At 43.0% G+C, this 18,749-nt stretch overlaps 1 protein-coding gene across 1 annotated transcript in view; it reads right to left on the bottom strand.

Moving 5' to 3' along the window:
* Positions 1 to 18,749, bottom strand: part of LOC311046859 (cilia- and flagella-associated protein 263-like) — a gene marked incomplete at both ends in the record, with an annotated part of 89,070 nt that overhangs the window by 38,824 nt on the left and 31,497 nt on the right. The window lies entirely within an intron of this gene.

Here is an 18,749-nt window from a genome sequence, read left to right as displayed (position 1 = left end):
CAGCTTAATTTGAAACTTTCAATTTGAAGGTCCAACATTTTTACATCTTTTTAAGTTGAGTCGGTGAGTCCTAGGTGACAGGACATGGGACAAGTCTGTCCACACATGATGGTATAGTCCTTTAAAGGGAACATGAGACTTGTGGAATATAGACAAAGAATCTATGTAGAATTAAAGATCAAATAAAAGGTTACATGTGTACTGTAACTGTTTTACTGTTAGATCATCAATGCTGAACAGTGTTGTCACCAACCAGTGTCCACAGCAGAATTACTCCATCAAAAGTACCTGACAGTTGACCCTGAAGACAGCCATGATGCTACAGACAGGAAGCTGGCATTGTTTCTCCTTCTTATTTCTGTTTCTGTTGTTCTCGCTTCATCTTAGTCCCATACTGGCTTACTTGCTGAAAGACTGCACTATTCTTTACTCTGACAATGTCACTGCTGGTGCTTCAGTAGATTGCGCTGCTTTTGATCTCGTTGGCATCCCAGACAACATTCCCAGAGACGTTATATTATTAAGACTAACGGGCAGCATCCAAAAGATAAACAGGACAGATTTTTACCATCTGTCAAATCTCACATATTTGGACCTGAGTTTTAATTCAATCACTCATGTAGATGATGGGGCTTTTGTCCCGTTGGTGCAACTTAAAGTGCTCTGTATGCACAATAACAAACTAACAACACTGACAGACAATATGTTTCAGGGACTGTCTAACCTCTTAATACTGACCTTGGATTTTAATAATATCCAATTCATCAACCCTGCTGCCTTCCAGTCACTCACCAGCTTACAGGAACTAAGTCTGACGCCAAATCAAACGACAGATATTATCCCTGTCTTACAACTACCAAGCTTACAGGTGCTGAGCATCTCAACTGACGAGTTAGAGTCTTTTTAGTCAAAATATCTGCCATTAAACATGTCCTCTGAGCTCAGGGAATTGAAAGTGATGTCAAAGTCGATAAAAAGGTTCAGCATCACAACAGCTGTATTTCCACATCTTAAGACAATCGACCTGTCAGAATGTTGTAATGATATTGGATGGGAGTGGGACGAGAAAGGAGGGGCGCCCCCACCCCTCCTTTCTCTGTAAATATACCTGTTGATGCTTTGAGTTTGTTTTACCTATACGAGTTGTATATTGCCTTGTATGTATCATATGTATTTCTGATAAATTGAGTACAATGGACCACAATGGAAACAAGCCCAAGGTCTTTTTGTGTTATCCTTTTTAGCATAACCTTTTCTCGTACCAACTGTACTGCTAACAAACTTGTTAATAAAGTATTCAATCAATCAACGCTCTGATGAAAGCAAGTCTGGGATCATTCTATGTGGTCAAAACACATTCATGGATTGTTTATTTGTCACACTCCTCATGTGTGTAGCAGGGGGAGGCTTTTTAAAGTGAATAATAGTATTAAAACATACAATGCCTACGCCACCTTTTTCTAGAGGGAAGGTCCTCTTTAACAATGCAATGCACAGGTTCGTGTAATCAAGGATGAGCATGGAAATAAGACAGAATGTTTTAAAAAAGGCTCTTTATCTTCTGCCATTTATGTGTTTTTTTTCATAAATGAATGCCCCATTTCAGTGTACACTATTTCAGTGTACATGGAGGTACTACAGGAAGTATGTGAGAGGAATTGGAGAATGAAAAAAAAAGAACAAAAAGTGTAATGACAAAACATTGACAAGACGTGAACCTGCTCACGTGTGCACCCCAATACCAAAGTATAAGGTGGAGTTACCTTGTTGGAGGTGAGTTGTTGACATGTTTGACTCGTAACAGTTCCTTGTTACTCTCATCAATCTTCCCCACATGTTCACAGTTTCTGATGTTCTGGTGCTGGAATTCAGCCTGGATGGATGTACATCAAAGTGTTCAGCCGCATTTATACTTTGAAGAATAGCTTATACATCTTAAATATAAATAAATAAATAAATAAGTATACAATTTTCATTTGAAAGCAGAACATTTTCAACTGAAAAATGCATCACATTACTTTAGCTTAAGTTTAAACTCTATCAATCATTTAGCTCGGGACTCTCTGGACAGCGCGTCACTTCGTGCTGCGCTGTGAGCTTGTACATCTGCTATTTTTAAAAAAACTTGAAAGTGTTAAAACAGTGTTGAATAATTTCAAAACATTTTCAGATGGGGATCCGTGACAAAATACATTTGGGTGTCCTTGACACGAAAAAGTTGCATTTTTTCGTGTTGCACAAGTGAGCACTACTGATCGAAAGTATGTCGCTCTCTGTCCCCTTCATGTGGAGCCTCTGGACCTCGCTGTGATGTCACTTCCTGTCCGTACCTCGTTCAGGTCCTCTTCTGTCTCTCTCCTCTGACAGAGCTGCACCTGCAGTCTTCTGGTCTGCGTTCTCAGTGCCTGGTTCTTCAGCCGAAGTTTCTCCACCTGGTTGTGCATAAACATGAACATAGATTAAGATTTGTACAATACATACCTGTGAGAAGAATAAAACACAAAACCATTGTGGTTGTGGTTGTGTGTGTGTGTGTGTGTGTGTGTGTGTGTGCACACACACACACACACACAATCTTAAAATGCACTGCTAGTTGTAGCTCAATAGCTCTTGGATCTATTATTATGTTATTCACATTGCTATATTTTATTATTTGCACTGAAGTGTAAATGTAAACTATTTTCTGTTGCAATGTGACAGCCACATGGTCAGAAAGGGATCTTTGATATCAAATCAAAGAAAGAGGTCCCGCACACTGTCTGGAACTTGCAAAAAGGATGCTCTTCATTAAATCGACGTTTCGGTCGTTAGACCTTCATCAGGACAAACATGACAGCTACATGGTAAAATAAATCAATAAAATAAAATGAAAGTCATTCTTTTCTATTCATACATGAATACCAAACATTTCAGCAACTTCACATAATGTAGACTACTATTAGATTTCAACTAATTGTGTTTATTTTGTCAGCACCACTGGTAAGATAATTAATCAAGAGCTTTTTGGCATGTCTCCATAAATCTAGCAAACAACTAACCTTATTCATCTTGTCCAAGAGGTAGCGGAGGACCTTCTCAGCTGCCATCATCTCCTCTTTGTTCTCCCTCAGAGGTTTGGCTGCATCGCGTTCAAACTCGTACTGGTCCTTTCTGGTCTCTGTCAGACGGACCTGTGCCTCAGAATGGCCTGCAGGGGATGGAGGCAGTGTTGGACAAAGTACTCAACATCAGTACTTTACTTGAGTCAAAGTATAGATACTCCTGGTCAAATAATTACTCCACTACAAGTGAACTTCACTACAATTGAACTCGAGCACAAAACAAATTTGTGCTTGAGTTAAAGTACTGGAGTACTTGCTTTCCAAAACAGATGTGTTAAGTATTTAGAAGTATAAATTACAAGGTACCCAATTAAATAATTAAATAATTGTGAAAATAGCAGATCTACAAGCTCACAACGCAGCACAATGCAACCTGTTGTGCCTGATATAGAACTATTTAACACTTATTTTAACATAAAGCATCACTTACACCACATATAACACATGTGTCATGGTTCTGTAGTGTCATAATCATGTATTAGACTACAGATAAACATTAACCTATTTGGCAAAGAAAAGTGTGACTCCCTACCTCCCCATAACCTAGGGATGTTTCTGTGTGTGTGTGTGTGTGTGTGTGTGTGTGTGTGTGTGTGTGTGTGTGTGTGTGTGTGTGTGCACCTTGTAATCCTCCAGGGTCCTCTCAGAGCTGTGTGTCCACCAGCTCTCTTCGAGCCACGCTGCATTTCTGTTCCATCGACAACTGCTGCAGACGATCTGGCGTGCTGGACAGAGTCCTCTGCTTCCTTCCACGATTCTGACACACACGGGCAGGCACGCACAAACATGAACACTCGCGCACACACACACACACACACACAAACGCACGCACATGCACAGATGACAAACACATGTAATATAGTACACACGCTAAACAAAGCAGCTAAGTATAAATCCAGACAAACTTTCATTTATAGCATACATTGGGGTCCCAGAGTTAAACAGTTCTGTGGGTCCATGTTCTAATGCATGTCAGAATGGGGGTCTTTGACATTCAAAAGGTTGAGAATGACAGATGTCAACTATAGAGACAGACGGTGGACATGCTACACAGCATGTGTTTGACAACATGAGTGTGAGCCAGTGGTGGAAAGTATCTAAGTACATTTACTCAAGTACTCACAATTTTGACTTACTTTTACTTTACTTGAGTATTGAGTATCAATATTTTATATTTCTACTCCACTACATCCCAGATGCAAATATTTTACTTTTTACTCCATTACAATTAGTTTGATTATTACTACAAAACATACATTAACTAATTAAGCTCTATATACTTAATCTATTCGAAAATAGCTTGTAGCTTATAGCTTGTATTATTCTGCATAATACTTTTGTTTACTTGTGGCACATTAAGTAGCGGCCTATATTTTGATGCCAATACATTAGTACTTTTACTCAAGTAACATTTTGAATACAGAGTGGAGTACAAATATAGCTAAAACCTATAACCGATCTACAAGCTCACAACATGTTGCGATGCAATACTGTATGAGCTTGTAAATATGCTATTTTTGCTATTTATTCATGTATTATAATCACTCTTAATCATAATTGAGGCAAAAGTTACTTTGAAATAAACAGGATATTGATTTGAAGATACATTGCCCAGCCCAAGTGAAAACGCTCAGGGGCAGGTCAGGGGCCAGGCGGGGGTGGGGGGAGTGCACACTTTATGATGTCTTGGGCAGAAGACCCAAGCCCCCAGAACTACGGTAGAACATTGAAGCGGCCAAGCCTGGTGGTCAAATCTGAGGATGCACTTAAATGCTACTGCGCATGCGTCTCCCGTTTTGTGCGCATGCTCACGACGCGTCACGACCAATGGATCCATTCCATTGGTTCATATTGGTTCCATATTGGTTCCTATGCTTACTTCCGGGTGCTTCAAAACGCCACTGAGCACATTCATTGAAATGATAGCTGGGGGCGGGGCAATCCGCCCTCTAGTTATTGCGACCGTAGGTCGCACTTACTACAGAAAGCTGCTCCAGGTGTCCGTCCGTCACTCCGTCACACACGTCACACTTTTGCCCTGCTCATATCTCCGCACCCATTGCCCCGATCCATGCCACATTTTGCACACACACTCCTTACCTGCCAAACTACACCCTCCAAGGACCCCCGGAGCTCCAGGGACCCCCAGCTGCCTCAGGGACCCCCAAGTGTAAAAAATGAGCACATGTGGACAAATTACCAAATGACCACCCCAACGGGGCTGCTCACGGGGCATTCCGGGGGACCACCCACTCCTGGTGCTCCAGAACGGATGCAAAAGTGGTGGCGCCCCCAGTGGAGGACCCCCTGCCACTGCAGCTCACATAAAATGCCGTAACTCTGGGGCTTGCCCCCCACAAACAATCCCTCCTTTCCCCTATAAACACACTCTCTCTCCCACACCCCACATTTAGACCACCAAACAAAACTATCCATTGCCCACACAACTAGGAACCAATCGCCGTTACAGCCCTCTTCTGTATACATGTGACCTACGGTCGCTTATCTCCCGATTAGGGAGTCTTACTGGTATTATACCTCTATGAGAAGACCTCTGTCACTGTCAGAAGCTCATGCATGCCTGGTATCCGAGTCAAGACCCCCAGGGCACAAACAGCAAGCCACAACCCACAGCCAGACAAATCAACACTCTGTCCAAAAGAGACAACAAGGCCATGATGTTGCTGTCCTCTGTTGCACAACCAGTTCAAAGCAACACACACACAACTTTCACCTCACCTGATTTAGTCCCCCCAGGGGTCTATACAAGGTCCGCTAGTGATTCCCTCTACAGTCTACACCAAAACAAGTTGCTAAAAATAGCTAACTACGAGCTAACAATGAATCGAGAGCTTGTAGATTGGCTATAGTTGCTCAATGTACACCGGCACGCCCCTTAAGAGGGATGCTAGGGAAATAACAGATCTACGCATTTAATAGATCTATTGCACCATCAGTCTAAAGAAACAAGACAGCTTATTCCTGTAGCAGTGGAACGTGGATAACAATAGTTAGGAGTTAACAAAAATCTAAGCATACTGCAACAGACTTCAAAAGAAGAACGTTGGAGGATGTAACACTCTTGATCTGAAGACTGTTCTGCGTTTTGGCCGCAAATGGACAATTGGGGGGGGCGTGGCATAGTAGCGCAGACATGTTTGTTTTGGGCAATGTTAAGTCAACCTGGTTTATACCCCTCAAAGATGTCCGCTGCTACCAAAAGACACTTGTTGACGCCCCCTTCAGGATTTTTGGCACGCTCTATCCACCTGTTTCTTGGCTGTGTGTTTTCCACTTCCTGTCGGATTTCATTGGATATCATTAGTCATCTGACCGGTTTCATTGGATTTCATTGGATCAAAAGACAGGAAGTGGAACACAGTGAAAAGCCTAGGAAACAGGTGGATAGGAGTCACAATAGAAAACCACATAATCGTTTCAATAACAGACTTGCTTGCTAGAATAATAACAATCCAATCAGCATGCCGGTAGCTCTCACTTAAGTTGTATGAATACTGTAAAGACTATAAGAAAGATACTTAATTTCTGGATAAAATAGGAACGACTGCCAGGTAGTCAAGCCATTATGGAGTCTGCATGCTGAACACAGACAGTAGTACACCTGTTCTTCATCACAATCAAGCTTAAAAGACCAACATGCAAATGTAGGCTACATGTACACTGAACTGTAACTGGCCTTCAGATATCTGTCCAAATAAAGTGAAAGCCAGACTCCCACGTCTCCAACTGTGAGTCTGTCTGTGGATGTGAACTTTTACCAAGGGATGTAAGCGTCCACTAATGTTTACAAACAAGAAACAGGTTGAATGTTAGCATTAGCATGCTACAAATCTTAACTCTAAATGTAAGCCTCGTGCCTTCATCCACGATTAAAACAAAACAAACGTGTTAACTCCCGTTCTAATGATTTACTTACATTCCATTTGAAATGTCTCTTTTTTAAATTTCTTCTCACTAGCTTAAAACGTTACTGACAGCGACGGCGCTAAACCAATCCCCGTAAGATGCGACCAGCGTCATATTGTGATTGGCTGGATTCAAAGCGGCGTGTTTACAGCGTCGCCTGCTGTCAGCCAATCATATCATGGGAGTCACACACCAAATTTGCATATGCACGCGCGCGTTGCACTGTAAAACCTCAGCGGCGGTCGTGTAACGTCAGACCGTTCCTGCTGCACTGGTACTGTACCGTTAGCATCAGAGATGGGGAAACCGCCTGCTCGCCTGTCGCTCGTCGACATGCCTCCCGCCAAGATCATCAGGAAGCTTGCTCTCACCAAGTCCAACTCTGGCTCCTTGAGTCAGAGGAGGCGGCGGCGGGAGAAGCGTCTTGACGCCATCTTTCTAGTCACTGAATCGGTCAAGCAAGCTTATGCCCTCGACCAAATCCCTCTCTGGCTCCACCTCGACATCCTCGAAACCATCGAGGAGGAGGAGAAGGACAAGAAGGAAGAGGAGGAGGCGGCTCCTCCTCTTGCCGCGGCGATATAGGGACGAGGTAGTAGGGATCGCATCGCAGGACTCGATTGCAGCGACAACACAACGGCCCTTCTAAGGGCCAACCACTATCTCTTTAAAAAGGGAAAATTCCTCTCCTGTTGATGTGACGTTATAGGAAGGCTAGTCTGCACTCACTCATTCACTGAGTACAGACTAGCCCTGGATCAAGACGGTCATCGGTCAGTCTTTTATCAACTGAAGGCCAGTCCAGATAAACAACAAACTCACGGTTGTTAACATGGCGAGATAGCACCCAAAACACTCAATATGACAACGTCGTCGTCGTCGATGCAGCGGCTTTCTTTTAGCTGCGCAGCGCCGTTGATGACATTATATCCATAGCGCTCGCATGCAGCGTTATTACAACGTTCCAACAGATGAAACATTGCTGTACTCAAATGTCTTGACGTATGTTATTGGCAACTAGCTTGGCTGAAACAATGGTCAACGGGGCAGGCTTCACGTGGTTTTGTGGTAACGATTCAACGTCGGATCGTATATTACAGGGTTGTCAGTCTGATTGACAGACACACCCACCAACTAACTGGTTCTACTAACTACTAGTTGGTTTTAACTGTTTTTTGGTGCTGGGCGAAACGCCGGGCATCGAAGCGCAGTGATGCTAAGATGAGGGCTCCAGCACGTCTTTACATAGAGACATGTCTTCTTTACATACATGCTGGTGGCTTGGCGCTGCCAGCTCGCGTTCTCAGTGTACACGGCGCCTTGTGGGTTTAAACCTCTTTTAAAGCTTCTTTGTTTTGTTTAACTACATTCCTTACAAGGTTGTTGGTCTTAGCCTACATCTCAAACTCAACATCTAAACCATTGGTTCGATAGTCTCCATCGAGCGGATCAAAAAGGAGCTCCTTCATATATCATGTTGTCAAAGACCATCGCAAAAAAAGCCTTGCTCTTCCTTTTTTATCCAGGCATGGGCCATGGATGTAACTTTTACACCTACAACGTTTTAAATGTCCCAAGGAGAGACTAGTGTCCTCTCACCGATTCCATCCCAGGCTCATCGGGTGGACTTCAGAAACAGAAAAGGTTCCAGGGGTCAGTCAGTAGAAAGCGTGCCGCCAGTCCAGCTCCAATACGCCATAGGCATGACATGAGTAAATCTTACCGCGTCGTCGTGGTTCAGCTCCACCCGGAGACAAGCGTCCCTCTTTGTGTCTAGTCGTCCTGCATCCTGAGCCTCAGACCTTACAGAGCATTTCCATCTACTGCTGATAGTATTACAACAATTTCAGCAGCTGTTAAATTAATCCGCTAGATCTAGACCCCAGAGCTCCTCAATCACCAATCCCAATGCTAATGCTAGCTCTCTGAGTCCAAGCCATATAGAGTTAAAAACAAGGTCTGAGCACATCCAGCGTGTTAACTAAGTTTCCTTCAAATCTGTCCTGCTTTAACAGCAAGGAAAACAGCAAGCCTGTAATTCTAATACTAGTTGATTGCTTAAAATCATCACGTCTCCCCGCCCGGTGGAAATATAACAGAGAGCGTCTCTGTTTGACCTTCTATCAATATGATCACGTGACACGGGGGCGGGGGGGGGGGGGGAATTACGTCATGGCCACGACAGGTAATAACAAAGACTCTGCTAGGTAGCTCCACCTGGTGGAGCAACACCACTCACCTCTAGCATTCATGTTATGATTACACATAGTCCAAACATTAGACATCCCAGGCAAATAGGCTCTATGCACAGCAGCCATTTTGGAGAAAAATTGGGCCTCTTCTGACTTCCTTCACAGGTGTTACCAATGATACTAATGAAGGCTCTGTTCCATTCTGGTCAAACAGAGTCAGGGTGCTGATATTGTGCATGTTGGCTCACTAGAAACACTAGTGGGTCTCAACGTGTGGTCCAGGGACCCTCATGGTTCCTTGAGAGGGTGTAACTCTGAGAGTGTACAAATGGAACCAAATGAACCCTCCCGGGTCCATTTGGTTCCATTTGTACACTCTCAGAGTTATGGGGGTCCTTGAAATTAAAAAGTTTGGGAACCACTGTGCTACACTAAATGCAACAGAGCCTTCATTAGTGTCATTGGTAACACCTGTGAAGGAAGTAAGGAAGGGGCCCAATTTCTGTCCAATATGGCTGCTGTGCATAGAGCCTATTAGGGGCCCATCTGATATAATAACTGATGACATTTGTTTAAGAAATACAATTTAAATGCATGCCTGTGTAATTCTTTTTGTTTTTTTTCTCCTTTATTTATGCAGGGAAGCCCATTGAGAGCAAGCTCTCTTTTTCAAGGACACCCTGATAACAGCATATAAAACACATACATAATGAAGAATAACAAACATTTGAATCATATTACAACGTCACAGATGCAAATAAATACTGTCTTACATGAAACAGGTGTTGTCACTATGTAGTGAGTCCTCAAGAAGCACCCTAAATGTCTCTATTGAGACCAATCGCACCAGTTTCAGAGAGTCCTGAAGTTTCTTCCATTTGTGTGGAGCATAATAAATGAAAGCAGTCTTTCCTTGTTCACTGCTCTTACGTGGACTGGTATATCTAATGTGTTTGTGAAGGTCTATTACTAGCAGGTTTTTTCTAGTTGATAATTTTATTATTTCCCATGCTTTAGATTTTATGTTTCTGGTTGAAACTTAAGTTGGCAGGATACCAATGTTCATCAGTTAAGTGAATTTGAGCTCTTCTTCACATCTCTCTGTTCTGCTCTGGGTCCATGAAGATACCATGGTTTGGTCCCCTCGTGGTCACTGCTGCTCTGAGATGATCAAACCCTATTTCTGATTCTTGCATGGACAAGTGCAGGCCCATCACGTAGCTGGTAATGAGTCTGGCTGGAAGCAGAGCCCTGGTCACCCAGCCCTATAGAGGAACATAAAGCCTGGTTTATACTCTGTAGTACCACGGTGTCGCTTGCCAAAAAGCTTTTTGGAAAGCAACACCCAAGGTCAAGGTGCAAGGTTGTGCTTTATTGTTACATCTTGTGTACAGGTACATAAGAGTAAATCTTATTTTTGTTCGGCTTCCTTCAGACAATGCAGCAGCATAGGTAATAATAATAATAACGATAATAAAAAGAAAGAGTTCAAAAAAAGAGAACATACACGACACAGGAATATGATCTTGGTATATTATATACACCAACAGCATTTTTTAGTAGCTGCCACATTACTTTATGTAAACAACTTCACAGTATCTTCTATATACAGCAGTTTAGGTAGGAACAGTTCAAGCATATTAAAATGCAGGAAAAGGACAGGAGAGGGAGGAGGTGTGAGGGATGGGGGTGATGTGATATATGTCAAATATCATGTGGTTAAGGGCTTGTGACACAGGGAGCGACACTACGCCTGCGTATCTGCTTCGATCCGCAGGGTCACACTGCACTCCTCATGTGTTTCTACGAGTCACATAGAAAACAGTTCAACAAAACACTTACTGTGTGGGGAAGGTAACTGCTGGTCCGGCTCTGGAGTTCTGCTGGCACGTAGGGCTCTGGACTCGGCTTGTCCAGCGTGGGCCTTCTTATTTTACTCAGCTTGGTGGCCATGAAAAACTGCAATACACTCTGCAAGGAAGACACTTTGATTGGTACAACACACACAAACCACTGTAATAGGAAGACACTTTGATTGGTACAGGTACAAAAGTAAGTAAAGTAAGTAGTCTGTATGACTCGGCCAGGAACCCCAACCTCCCTGTCTCAGGATTCACTTGCTGAATGCAAGCCGTTTTCAACTTTCGTCGTTTTTTTGTTCACTGTGCTATGACTCACAAAAAAATTGAAAACAGTCAATCCGTAACCTCGCTCTTTACAGATCAATGCTAGAAATAGGGACCTATTTTGTTTGTTGAAGAGTGTTTTCAGTACATACAATATATTTAATCTTTCTAGTTAAAAAAAACAAAACAATGAATGCCCTATGATTCACAAACAATGCACATACCAATATTGAAGTCTGAACTATTTAGTTTGTTGAAAATTCCAGAACAATGACTTTTATAGCAATCTTAAGCCAAATTTATACTATAATGTAAACTGTGAATCTATTTATTCATGTAACTCTGTTGAATGAACCCTAACTGACTGAGTGACCCATGAACTATCCTCTAGCACCACCCAAATATAAACATTTCACACAGATATATCATAAGCTAACAGGCAGATTCTGACGTGGCTTAGTCATCTGAATTTGAAATATGGAAAACATGAGATGAGGAATGTCTGATATATAAAACTAAACTTAAAAAGGCCAGCTCTCCTTCCTGTGTTCTCAGGTACTCACCCATGGGGTTTGAATTTAAAAAGATTGGCACATAATCTAATCAGACCCAAGACTCAATACGGTTTATAAAAAAGCCCCTTTAAACGCCCTCCCAATTTCAGGGACCAGTTGGTGAGATCATACACACCTGAACAGAAACAAAATACTTTTTTGAAAGACATTCCCGATGGGAACTACAGATGTGGTAGCTGTGCCCAATGTCCCCCCCCCCCCTCCCCCCACCACACACACACACACACACAGTCACACACACAGTCACACACACACACACACACACACACACACACACACACACACACACACAGAGACAGGGGTAAAACTCTCAGCAAAGCCAGATGTCCACACCGACAGCCGAGGCACAGAAACCAAACCTTGCACACCAGCGCTCAGAGACGTATAGAAGAGACAGGATCAATTAAACTCAGGACAACATTCCAATCGGACTCTTGTTTAATTTGCTAATGTAGCGTTCCTTGTCGAGTGGCAACAAGGTTCTGTGCCTGTGATCTGGCAAGCCATGACGCCTGCTTTTTAAATTGGTATACTTTTACAGCATATGAGTTTGAAAACCCCACATCCCTCGGTCTATACCAGCTGGGGGAAATCTGTGTTTTCCCCCAAGCCGACTCCGTCCCCCTAGGTACGACCCACTGATGACACTACGCCGTGTGCATCTATACGTCCTCCCGGTGTGGGCTGCTCACTGGTAGGTGAGCCAGTAGGGTAAAAACAGCAGTGGCAAGCAGTGGGAGGAATTAATAGGCATAACGACTAAATTGGGTAGAAAAGAGGGTACAAGTCATTGGCTACTCTAAAGAAGAAAAAAGAAGACGGGAGTCAACACTCACAGAGCGGTATTTCTCAGGCAGGAGAGGCTGTTTGACTGCCAGCATTCCAGTGTTAATGAGGCCCTTCCTGGTCATGAAGCGAAGCACCTGGTCCAGCTCCTGCACACACGCTAACGATGACATGTGGAGCACACTTCTGGGGAGTCAGCACCTCCTGGATGAGTGGATTGAACGAAACAAAGGGGGTTCAAGTATTATTCACTGTTTCAAGGGTAAGTTTCTCCTGAAACATTTTATTTTCATTTGTTGCTGGTGTGATTTCAGACATATTGGGTGCAGTGGTCACTTCAAGGCTACAGGGAGCAGGTTACATGCAAAGGAAGCAAACATCGTTCTCACACTTTCAAGAGTTTTCAAAAACGTGACGCGCTGTGAGCTTGTATATCTGCTATTTTTTAATTACACAGATGCTTTCCCGGGAAAATATAAAATAATTGGACGTCATTACTTGTTAGTAATCTATACTGTACCGTACAGTCCCTGTGCCAGGAGGCCAGAATGGGGTTTTGCAGGGCCAGGTACATGGTGGGTTCTCGAGAAAAGTCAGGAAACTCGTACAGCTCATCCAGTTCCATCATATCTGGTCGCACACACAGGGCTTTACCACACTCATTGGGCTGATGGAAGGTCTGGAAGTATGGACACATACCTGGACCTGTAGAAAACAATCATTATTGTAATGGTTAAAATATAACAAGATGCATACTGTAGGTGCATTCTGGATGGATTTATTTAAAGGCACACTTTGGAGCCAATGCTCCCTCAGAGTAAGCTGCTCTCTTGTAATGGTTAGACTTACCCTTAAATACAATTTAAATACATTTCATAAGGTGTTGCATTTAAAAAAGCCTTTTAAATGCCAAACATGAACCAAATACCTTTTAATATGTCATTATTCATCCTTGGTGTTTGGATCACTTTAGTGTCGTTACCACTGTCTTTGTACTAGATGGTACTAGAAGTTATACCTTGAGTTGACATTTTTCACAGTTTGCTTAAAGTTACAGCCAAATATGTAGAAGGCTCAGTGTTAAAGCTGCAATCCATAACTTTTAGTTATGTGAAAATAATGACACGCCTAAACTATGGATGATAGGGTTAATGTACAGTCAACCAGCATTAACCGTTAACCATGTAAAAGTAGTGCATCATACAGTAGTAATATCTCTTGGTGGATGCAGATTATTGGGTAAAATGTGCACAAAACTGCCATGGACTGGAACCAAAAGATGAAAAATAATATAGCAGGGCGCTTTGCCTAGAAAGTGACTGAACCTGAAGTTAACGACAGCTTCACAATGTTCATTCAGAAAACATTGAGGTTGAGACATAATAATATAGTTTACTAGACAATACACATACATTTGTAAACATGTTGACAATGAGTCATATGTGGCAGGCACTATAGCAGATGCTGCTGCGCAGTGTGTAGTCTATAGTGGTGGAAAGTAACTAAGTACATTTACTTAAAAGTACTCTACTCAAGTACAATTTTGAGGTATTTGTTTGTACTTTACTTGAGTGTTTCCAATACTTTTACTGTATTACTACTCCATTACAACTCGGATTCCAAATGTTGTACTTTTACTCCACTACATTTTTTTTAAAAATCATTTTTATCCCACGATTTTGTAACCCATATTTTTTCACCCAGTGCCAATTGCCTATGTAATCCTGGGCGCTACTCTCCCTCTGCCAGCCTAGGGAGAGCCCAAGCTGAAGCTCATGCATTACATACATACATTAACCACCACTTCAGCCTACATTTAGGCCATTTGAAAATAGCAGATCCGCCAATCAGCGTTTCAGATCACCCATTTAAATAATGTTACTGTGTACTCTGATGGACATTTATTTAACACCATGTTCTCAATGATAGATTGTGTATTAAATCAACTGCATGTGAACACGTTAGCCGTTAGCTAGCTAGCTAACAATTGATATTTAAATGGCCAGATGCTTGCATTCATTGCGTTGGTGGCGGGGGTTATTATTACATAACATAAATGTTTACAAAGAACCCTTTCTATATCATAGAAAGGTTCAGTTTAAAGCTGAATACATTCTAATGTTAGCATTAGCAAATTAATGCTACAATCTGGGAATCCATTTGTAAAAATGTCTTTATTCAATTCAACTCCAAGTTTAAGCCTTCTTCTAATATTAAAACAAAACAAGAACGTGGTTTACTCTCGTTTTAATGACGACAGCATCTATCCCGTCGGCAGTCAGTCATCCAATCACGATACGACGCGACTCGCCGTCATATCCTGATTGGCTGACGGATTCATGCGTCTTGTCAGCCAATCATATACTGGGAGTCGCACACCTAATTTGCATAAGCACCTGTCTTAAAAGCTCAGCGGTTACCGCTCAGCGTCGTTACCGTTCCTGAGCTGAAAGCAGATTCCTTTGCATCAGAGATGGTTGAACCGATTGTCCACCGTCAGTTGAGCGCCTACCCTTCCTACATCATGGAGGAGACGGCCGTTTCTCTTCACCACTACCTGCTGATGAGGAGGAAGATGAGGAGAGAGCGGAGGGAGAGGAGGAGACAGAGGAGGGAGGAGAGGAGACAGAGGAGGATAGAGGACCATCAGGAGTTCCTTGAACGGACTGATCGGTTGCAGCTACAGTTGCTCCAAATCCAACAATACCTCTCCATGATAGCGGCGTAGGAGGAGGAGGAGTTAGAGTTGGAGGAAGGAGTCACTGCAGTGACCTTGGCTTGGAGTTACATCTCCCACAACAACGGCCCTTTTAAGGGCCACCCAACTGTACACAAAAAGAGTGTGTAGCCTACACTAATAAACTACTGTGCGGTATGAAACTGCGGGGGTTAGCAGGGGGACCGTAGCTGGAGACATCCGTGAGTAAGAGCGGCGCCGGGTGAGCGGCAGCCAGCCGGCCTGGTGGGCTGCGGCCAGCGACAACTCTGGACTGGTGCGGACCGCGCAGTCATAGTCATTGTTGAGAGCGCATCGTTAAAGCCCATATAAACGCTCACCTGACCTCCACACACAGACACATATGAACCACATATGAACTCACTGAGAGTCCAGACAAACAACAAACTCACGATTTGAACTAGCTATTATATATAAATAAATAGGCTGTTAACGTGTTAACATGGCGAGAGAGAGCACTCAGCACACAGTTAAAGCGCCAAAAATAAATCACTTGTGACAAAACACCGAAGGCGTCGCCGTAACGCGCGGCTTTGAGCTGAGGAGCGCCGTGGATGCATGCATCATGTCCATAGCAGCACTCACATGGCCGTTATTACAACGTTCAAACCGATCAACCATTACTGTGCTCAAATCAAATGTCCTCCTGATCTATTAGCATATAGCTTGGCTGAAACAATGGTAAATGAGGCGGGCTTCACGTGGCTTTGTGGCAACGATTCAACGTCAGACCGGGTATGTTGTCTCTCTTCAGTCTGACAGAGACAGATGAAGATCAAAAGAGCAGCGCTCCTTTCCAAAAGTTCAACCGTTTCAAGCTTGAAGCGCCCAGCACGGTGAGCGCCCGCGCTCAACCCAGTACCAAGCGGGTTCAGCGGGGGCAGCGCGGGTGGCCGGAGCGCGGTGGTGCTGAGAAGCAAACGCCTATTTTTGTAAGGAGCGTGGTCGCTACATAGACATGTATTGCTGTGGCAGGCTGATGGCTTAGCGCTGCCAGCTCAAAGGGCTCTCAGTGGAAACGGCACCTTATAGCTTTAACCCTCCTTTTAAGTTTTTTTTTTGTTTAACTACATTCCTTAAACGGTTGTTGATCTTAGCTGGCCTACATCTCAAACTCAACTAAATAACAAACCATTGGTTGACTTGACCGACCGAAATCAGATTAGAAGTAGAACCGTGTGGAGTGGACTCGACATACTTTAGCTGCTACAACCAGGACACTACATTTCTACTAGAAAGACTAGACTTACCACTGGTAAGTTACCAGAGACTGCATCGGATTCTTCCTAGGCTCATAAGATCCAATCCTATTATCTGGGTTGGAAACCAATGGAACCACAAGGTCTCCATCGAACGGCTCATCCTGTAGAAAAAAAGCGCCTCGCTATTCCTTTTTCCGCTAGATCAAGACCTGCAGGGCTCCTCAATCACCAATCCTAATGCTAATGGTAGCTCTCTGAGTCTGAGCACATCCAGCGTGTTAGATAAGTTTCCTTCAAAGTTGTCCTGCTTTAACAGCAACGAAAACAGCAAGCCTGTAATTCCAATATTAGGTTATTCCTTAAATTCACCCCGGGACCATCACTGTAACCTATTGTCTCTCTGGCGGAAATATAACACAGCTTATTTGATCTCTGGACTCTGGTTGACTGCGTCCTTCTTCTAGGTATATTCATACAGCACGTGACACGGGGTCGAATGACGTCATGGATAGGTAATAACAAAGACTCTGCTAGATAGCTCCACCTGGTGTACAAAGCAAGCAACACCACTCACCTCTAGAATTCCTGTTATGATTACACTTAGACCAAACATTAGACATCCCAGGCAAATGAGGGGCTCATCTGATCTCTTTCATATAATAACTGATAACCAACTGATAAGAAATTCAATTGAAATGCATACCTGTGTATTTTAAGGTACATTACTAGTAAGCATTGCTGCTGTAAGTGTGGATCTCAATTCCTTTGGTTCTCTACATTATTAAGTCCAATTCTATTATTAGCTATGTGGTCCATCAATCAATGCATACGTTTCCACAAAAAAGAAAACACACAAAATAGATTTTACATCATTCTAAGTACTGTCATTAACCACTTATATGCTTCATTGGCCGCTGTTCCCCAGGGGTCTATACTCGGTCCCCTCTTTTTTTCTTTATTTACCTCTAAACCAAATGTCTTTGCCGAAAATAATGAATCTACATGCGCACAAGGTGGTGGTCTGCTATGTTTGCCAAATATTTTCCTATTATGACATTCAATCTTGTTAACAGCTTGATTACTTTTAACATAATAAAGTTCAGCTCCAAATATCTACGAAATAATTCCCATCAATTAACAGCTCCAGTCAGTGTTCTAGCCACACACACACACACACACACACACACCCCTAATCTTACATAATCCTTAAACCAGCCCAGTTAACCAAATTTGAGCTATTCTTCACATCTCTCTATTAATGCTCTGGGTCCATGAAGATACAAGCTGGACGATTCTTTCCCATGGTTTGGCCCCCTCGTGGTCACTGCTGCTCTGAGATGATCAAACCCTATTTCTGATTCTTGACGTAGCGTGCAGCATGGACAAGTGCAGGCCCATCACGTAGCTGGTAATGAGTCTGGCTGGAAGCAGAGCCCTGGTCACCCAGCCCTATAGAGGAACATAAAGCCTGGTTTATACTCTGTAGTACCACGGTGTCGCTTGCCAAAAAGCTTTTTGGAAAGCAACACCCAAGATCAAGGTTGTGCTTTATTGTTACATCTTGTGTACAGTTACATAACAGTAAATCGTATTTTTGTTCGGCTTACTTCAGACAATGCAGCAGCATAGGTAATAACAATAAAAAGAGCAAAAAAAGAGAACATCAGCGTATGTACACGACGCATGCATATGATCTTGGTATATTATATACACCAACAGCATTTTTTCAGTAGCTGCCACATTACTTTATATAAACAACTTCACAGTATCTCCTCATGTGCCTAGATTTAGTTTATACGAGTCACATAGAAAACAGTTTAAAAAAAACACTCACCACGCATGACGGCAGAACTCGTGGGACTGTCCCATGAGTTCTGCCGGCACGTAGCGCTCTGGACTCTGCTTGTCCAGCGTGGGCCTTAGTAAGTTAAGTAAGTAAGTAGTCTTTGGTATGACTCGAAGCACAAGGCACAAGCACAATATTCCTGGATTCACTTGCTGAATGCAAGCCGTATTGAACCATCGTCTTTCTATGTTTTTTGTTTTGTTTTTTCTATCAATGTCCTATACCTATATGACTCACAAAAATGTAGAAAACAGTCA

Source organism: Gymnoscopelus microlampas (assembly GCF_963454915.1).
Source record: "Gymnoscopelus microlampas genome assembly, chromosome: 6".
NCBI classification, from domain to species: domain Eukaryota; kingdom Metazoa; phylum Chordata; class Actinopteri; order Myctophiformes; family Myctophidae; genus Gymnoscopelus; species Gymnoscopelus microlampas.
This window is presented reverse-complemented; position numbering and strand designations above follow the sequence as displayed.